Source organism: Rhinoderma darwinii, chromosome 10 (genome assembly GCF_050947455.1).
Source record: "Rhinoderma darwinii isolate aRhiDar2 chromosome 10, aRhiDar2.hap1, whole genome shotgun sequence".
Classification (NCBI taxonomy): Eukaryota; Metazoa; Chordata; class Amphibia; order Anura; family Rhinodermatidae; genus Rhinoderma; species Rhinoderma darwinii.
Window position 1 is genome coordinate 43,457,355 of NC_134696.1, and position 7,011 is coordinate 43,464,365.

Below are 7,011 nucleotides of genomic sequence, written 5' to 3' on the forward strand. Positions count from 1 at the left end.
GGTAACTTTCAGTTCTTATTGTAAGAACTTAGATCCTTTTCTCGCTTGAATTCATTAAAATACTCTACATTATGAGTTAAGTATCTTTTTGAAGATTTTGGTGAGTTTCTTTATAGATTATGAAACAAAAAAGTATGCTTTGCTATGGGAACCTAAGGCATCACAAAGACATGAAAGAATTTTCTTTTTTAGGTGCATGTGGGGTAGATACAGTGGAGACATGATGTTTGTATCTCTTGCCTTTCTCTGAATAGAGACGTAAATCACAATTGATTGAAGCAATTATAAAAGTGAGTTGAAATATTAGAATCTATTCTTTTCCCACATTCCCCCACGTTCATAGGTCACAGAGGTATTGATTTCAATTTTGAAAATGTAATGCCCTGTTTTTTTAGCAAAAAAAAAAAAAAAGAAATAGCCTAAACATAGACTAAATAAAAAAATATTCCCCTTCAGTCTAGAATATTTTAAACATTACAATCCATTCTGATTCTGAAGAACAGGATTGAAATCAATTTGCTTGTACTGTAATATAAGTATAGTGTAAATGAAATGTGTTGCTGTTTTCACAAGCCAACCCCCAAATAACTAAGTTGCATCCAAATTGAATCTTTTCTTTGGAGAATCAATTCAATAGATATCTCTAGAGGGAACTTTATAGGATCAAGTCCAGCATACATTAGGTCTAATATATAAGACTCCGACACAAACCAAACCCATGCTTCCATGGTATCTATTTACTGTATCTCTAAACTATACAGATATGAACCATAATACTTATACTAGAAATATACTTTGAGCATAAATAAGACCCATACAAGTTATACTCAAAATATACAATTAGATTAAACTCTGGTTGGGCCTATTTTACCAGATACCAACCCATTAGATCAATACCCTACCTTAAGCAGACAGTACTCACTTATCTTTACCCCTGCAGCAGTGTTTCCTAAATAATGTGCCTCTTAGGACAATTGCATTTAAATCTACAGGTGACGACAGGAAGATTTTAGCAGGGGCAGACACATTGCCTGTATAGCATCTTCAGCTTCACAGGGGCTCTGAGGGCAAATGGGCCATTCTTCTTTTGGTTATCTGTCACTAGGAAAGGTTCCCACTAAGGGACTCATACACAGCAGACATAGAGCATTTTAATTCCTCAAAATAAAAAATAATATATTCGTCATCTTAAAGTGTAGCTAAATGTTCGACAAACTTCTGACATGTCATAGTGACATGTCAGAAGTTTGTATTGGTGGGGGTCCGAGCACGGAGACCACCACCAATCGCTAGAACGAAGCAGCTGAAGCATTCGTGTGAGTGCTCAGCTGCTTCGTTTCTGTTCGGCTTTTTCCGGAAAGCCGATGTATCGGAGTACGGGCTCATAGACTTTCTATTCAGTCCGTACACGATACATTTATTTCCGTAAAAAGCCGAACAGACACGAAGCAGCTGAGCACTCACACGAATGCTTCAGGTGCTTCGTTCTAGCGATTGGTGGTGGTCTCCGTGCTCAATGCTTGTATAGTGTGTTTTGACTAGTTTGTCACATGGTATAGTTAGGTTAAGGTCGGAACTGTTGATGAAATTTTTGTGGTCAATCCATGCACCATCAGCTAATTTTTTCTGGAAATCTAGAAGGGAATTTATAACCTATATTTTTTATTTTTTTTACTGATTAATCCATATAGTGAAACAGTCTTTTTTCTCATCTTTTTTTGTATTTTTCTTAGTTTTATTCTATTTGCTGTACTTGATTATAGGGGCAGCCATCTTGCCTGGGCTGCTGTTAATAGCATTTAGATATATGCTTTACATCAGCCACATGGACCATAGTCATCTGTGAGAATAAAGGGTGACATTGACTTTTATGGGAGAGTTTTCTAGAAATTCTCTGTGACCTGTGCAGAGGTCATTGTGCAGGGTAGGGGAGGAGGGGAGCTGTGTTCATCACCTTTTGTCAATGGCGGATCCTATTTTACCTATATATAGAGATGTTACCCCACAGTGTAATCCTGCCTGTGATGATAATGAGATGATTGCTGAGAAGTGATCTCTACAGAACAGGAAGTGTCAGTCTGTTGTGAGGCTCAGTGGCCAGTGTGAAAACGGCAAGATTTTAGGATTATTTTTTAAATAAAAATAATGACAAGTAAAAAAAAAACAAATCATCATAAATTCTGAAAAAAATATGTTTAACATTAAAACTTGATTTAAACAATAGATCATTTTGTGATGACACATTGCTGTAAGGTTTTTATGCACATTAGATATCAACAATCTAATGTGTATGGGGGCAGCCTCATTGTTTGAAGTTGTCAGTCTTTGGAAGAAACAAGAATGGAGCATCCCTTCTTTCCAAGGGAAGTGTCTGGCAGTGGATTATCCCTTCTTCATATTGAAATAAACATACATGCTTACCCGATTCGAGTATGCATGTGTATGTGACAGTAGACGTCTCCATTAATGTTTCTTAGGATCTCAGATACATACATGTACTGTATAAGGACAATTTAGAAATTTGTTACAAACGTGACTTTATACATTCAGCAGGAGTACAAATAGATTTTTCAGGCCAAACTAGTATTACATATTTTAAGTATTTCATTTTAATTCCTTCACTGGAGATTTTTTCTTTCTGCCTGGTAATTATAGCTATTAAGTCTTGAAAAGGGGTCTCATGTAAATCTCCGAAACAAATAGTTTTCAATTACCATAGTTTTGCAGATTTTAATACTTTAATTAATGATCCAGTGAGTCGCTTGCGTATCCTATGTTATTGTGTGAGTTTACACACTCCCCATCACTTTTTGTATTTAATTGTGTTTTTACTATTAGCTCCAGGTAATGGCGTTTTAATACATCGTTCTGCTCCTCTGTGCCAGCCTCATGTCTTCTCCGCTTAATATGTGGATCTTCTAATAATCCTGCTCGCACAATAGCTGTGAGGACAGAACCTCAGCCATAATTATCTGTAGAAAGTAGAGCAAGGAAGACCAGCAGATTAATCTTAAAACGTCTGCTTTAATCTCTTTGCTTCTTCGGTAAACCCCCCTCTCTTTCATCTTCACTTCATTTGTTGTAGAATGTAAATTTGCTGGAAACCTGCAGGTTAAAAACTAGAGCCAGAGTGAGAATTCAATTCTCTTCCTAGTGACGGGCAAACGACTGATTGGCATATTTCAGTTAGAGAGACACACACTCAGCCAGCCTTTGCTCAACTCTCTATATCTAACACTTATGGGACATTTTGTTAAACATTAAACTATTTTAGTTAAGAAAATAAATATATTTTGCACAGATACCAACCAGGGGCGTAACTAGGAAAGACTGGGCCCCATAGCAAACTTTTGACTGGGGCCCACCCTCCCCTGGGTGTCACACAACCCCCCCCCCTTGTAGATAGTGCCTTTTTTACACAAACCCCCCCTTTTGATAACGCCATACAGCCCCCCTGTAGATAATGCCATACAGCCCCCTTTGTAGATAGCTATAGAGGGGGCTGTATGGCGCTATCTACAGAGGGGGCTGTATGGCGTTATCTACAGAGGGGGCTGTATGGCGTTATCTACGGGGCGACTGTATAGCGTTATCTACGGGGGGCGCTGTATGGCGTTGCCTTCAGGGGGACTGTATAGCGTTCCCTACAGGGGGGACTGTATGGCGTTCCCTACAGGGGGGCTGTATGGCACTATCTACAAGGGGGGGGGCTGTATGGCACTATCTACAGGGGGGCTGTATGGCGCTATCTACAGGGGGGCTGTATGGCGCTATCTACAGGGGGGCTGTATGACGTTATCTACAGGGGGGGTCTGTAGGGAACGCCATACAGCCCCCCTGTAGGGAACGCCATACAGCCCCCCCCGTAGGGAACGCCATACAGCCCCCCCTGTAGGGAACGCCATACAGCGTCGTCGTCCCTGTAGGGAACGCCATACAGCGTCGTCCCCCCTGTAGGGAACGCCATACAGCATCGTCCCTCCTGTAGGGAACGCCATACAGCGTCGTCCCCCCTGTAGGGAACGCCATACAGCGTCCCCCCCTGTAGGGAACGCCATACAGCGTGTCCCCCCCTGTAGGGAACGCCATACAGCGTCCCCCTCCCAAAAAAGTGCGACCTACAGTGTGTCCTAATAAAAGACATGTATCCCCTATCCACAGGATAGGGGATACATGTGTGATCGCTTGTGCCTCATGCCGCGGGCCCCGTAGCAGCCGCTACTGCTGCTTCGGCGGTAGTTACGCCACTGATACCAACATAACATATGCAGGATAGTAAACAAAGAGTTCTACTTTTGGGTCACATTTTAGACAAAATTTTTCCATGTACCCACATTTTATAGAACAGAACTAACAATCTCTCTGATTGCTTAAGTCATTGCCCAATCTGCCCAATAACATATACACATCTGTAGGACCTCATTCCATTCTGAACATGTCCTCTTACATTTAGTGTCTGAGAATCGTCACTGTCTTGCAGGTAGAGCACTTTATTCTCTGCTTGGATCTTTCAGTTGAGAGGTTACACTAGACAACTTTCTAACCAGGGTTCCCTGGAATTTTGGTGTTCATTAGAGTCTGTCCAGGAATCCCTAGAAGACTGCAGCAGCAAGTGATGTCACTTTTACAGTAGAGATGGCAAACTGCTGCTCATAGATGCTTGGGCAAGGGGCAGGCGAAGCAATCAGCCAGTCTCTGCTCTTTAGATTTAGGGTATGTTCACATGCACTGTTTTCAGATGTAATTCGGGCGTTTTACGCCTCGAATTACGCCTGAAAAAACAGCTCCATTACGCCTACAAACATCTGCCCATTGCTTTCAACGGGTTTTACGATGTTCTGTTCCCACGAGGGGTCATTTTACGCGTCGCTGTCAAAAGACGGCGCGTAAAAAGACGCCCGCGTCAAAGATGTGCATGTCACTTCTTGGGACGTTTGTGGAGCCGTTTTTCATTGACTCCATTGAAAAACAGCTCCAATAACGTCCGTAAAATACGCTTCGAAAAACGCGAGTTGTTAAAATACGTCTGAAAATCAGGAGCTGTTTTCAGGCAAAAACAGCTCCGTCATTTCAGACGTATTTTGCTACTGCGTGTGAACATGCCCTAATAGTAGGGCTTCCTTGTGAGTGGAAATATTTTTTAGACATTATCCTATAGTAATAAGGTTGGAAATCACTTTACTGGAACTTGACAGGTGTGAACCGTACAAACCGTACAAACTGTTTTACTTTTTAAAAAATGTTCTTGAAAAAAAAGAAGTTAAAATTGCAAACAGAGGTAAGACTCTAATACTGTTAATGTTGCTCACAAAATGACTATTGCCCCAATTGTGGGATAGTTTGAGTTGAGGCATATCACAGAAAAAGGCCATACTTACTGATATATGGGCAGGTAGAACTACCAGTTCACAGCAGGATGCAGATAAGCCACAATGACACCGTATATGGGGGAGGTTGCACACGTGTAAAATACTAAAGAACATCCACTTACACACCTATCATCCATGAGCCGCTTAGTATTATCATTGCACAGAGATAAGGCTTCTATAAGACTGCCAGTCACACTGTTACGTGTAGTGTACCATGCTGGCTTACAGCCTATTAGTTACCCCCATACTATTAGATCAGAAGGGCTGCCCAGCCCTTTGTAAGTCTACCACACAAAGTATGGTCGCCCCATTCTACCCCACAGCCAGATTTCATGCTGCAAAAATTATAAACATGGGATATTAGCTGATATTTTGGAGAAATACACAAGCTTGCAACCTGCGTCAAGGGTCCTTATTGCCTTGCAAGTCTAAAAATCAAAAGCAAATTGCTAAAAAAAAGGGATCAATTTTACAACATATCACTGGAAAAGACCATTCTTACTTATACAAGGGAAGGTATAAACACCAGTTCCCAGCAGGATGCAGAGAAGTCACAATGTTATATGGGGGAGGTGAAAAATACAGATGAACACCTACTCTTACACATATCATCCATGAGGTGGTGGCTGCTTAGTATTATTTTTTTAAATCAATACAATGTTTATTAACAAGAACAATAAGACATTGACAGTCAGATAACAACTGTATCAGCATCATACACAACATTTCCATCATGACAGAAAAATCCCAACATTCCACCCCCCCTCAAACCCTGCACAGCCCCATATCAGCATCTCTGACAATTACACTTCTTACAAGATCAGTTCCATTAGCAGGACCCAACGTTTCCTCCCCAGTCTGCTCTTGATGTGACTACAAATGATCCGTTATAAGACTTGCGTCCGTATTCTGCTCAGTTCAGATGACAACACCTCAGGGCAAGCCAACCATTTTCCCTACTGCTTATCAAATTTCTTCACATTACCCCTTTTCGAAAATATTTTATACTCCATCAGAATATTGTGATTTAGCATTCCCACAATTTCCCTCTGCACGGGAGGCTCCACATCCAACCAGTGTTTAGCGATGCACTTTCTAGTCTGATATAAAATTTTTGCAAATGCCAAACATTCCAACCTGTCACCCCCCCCCCCCCAGTTCTCCCACAAACCCCAGCAACAACACCTTTGGATCCGCGGCCAATTCCATACCATATACCTTTTTTATCAATTCCAATATCTCCCCCCATAAGGTCCGCAAGGCCCCACATGTCCAGAACATATGATAAATGTCCGCCTTCTCCTCCGGACACCGGCTGCTTAGTATTATAATTGTACAAAGATAAGGCGTCTATAAGGCGCCAGTCACACGGTTACGTGTAGTGCAGACTCTTTAATAGGGGCTCTGATTACAACTGTTCAATTGTCTTTGATTGTGAGCGGTCCGAAGTGCTTAACCTTATTTGAGAGTAATGTTTCTATATTTGCAAATGATACTAAACTATTGGAATAAACTCGAAAGCAGAAAGGGTGATGGTACAGATGATTTTAAACAAAATGCGAAGTTGGAAAGGAAACAGCAAATGACAATTATCATCAAGTGTATACATCAGCTGTTCTAGCCAATATCCTTATATACTAAA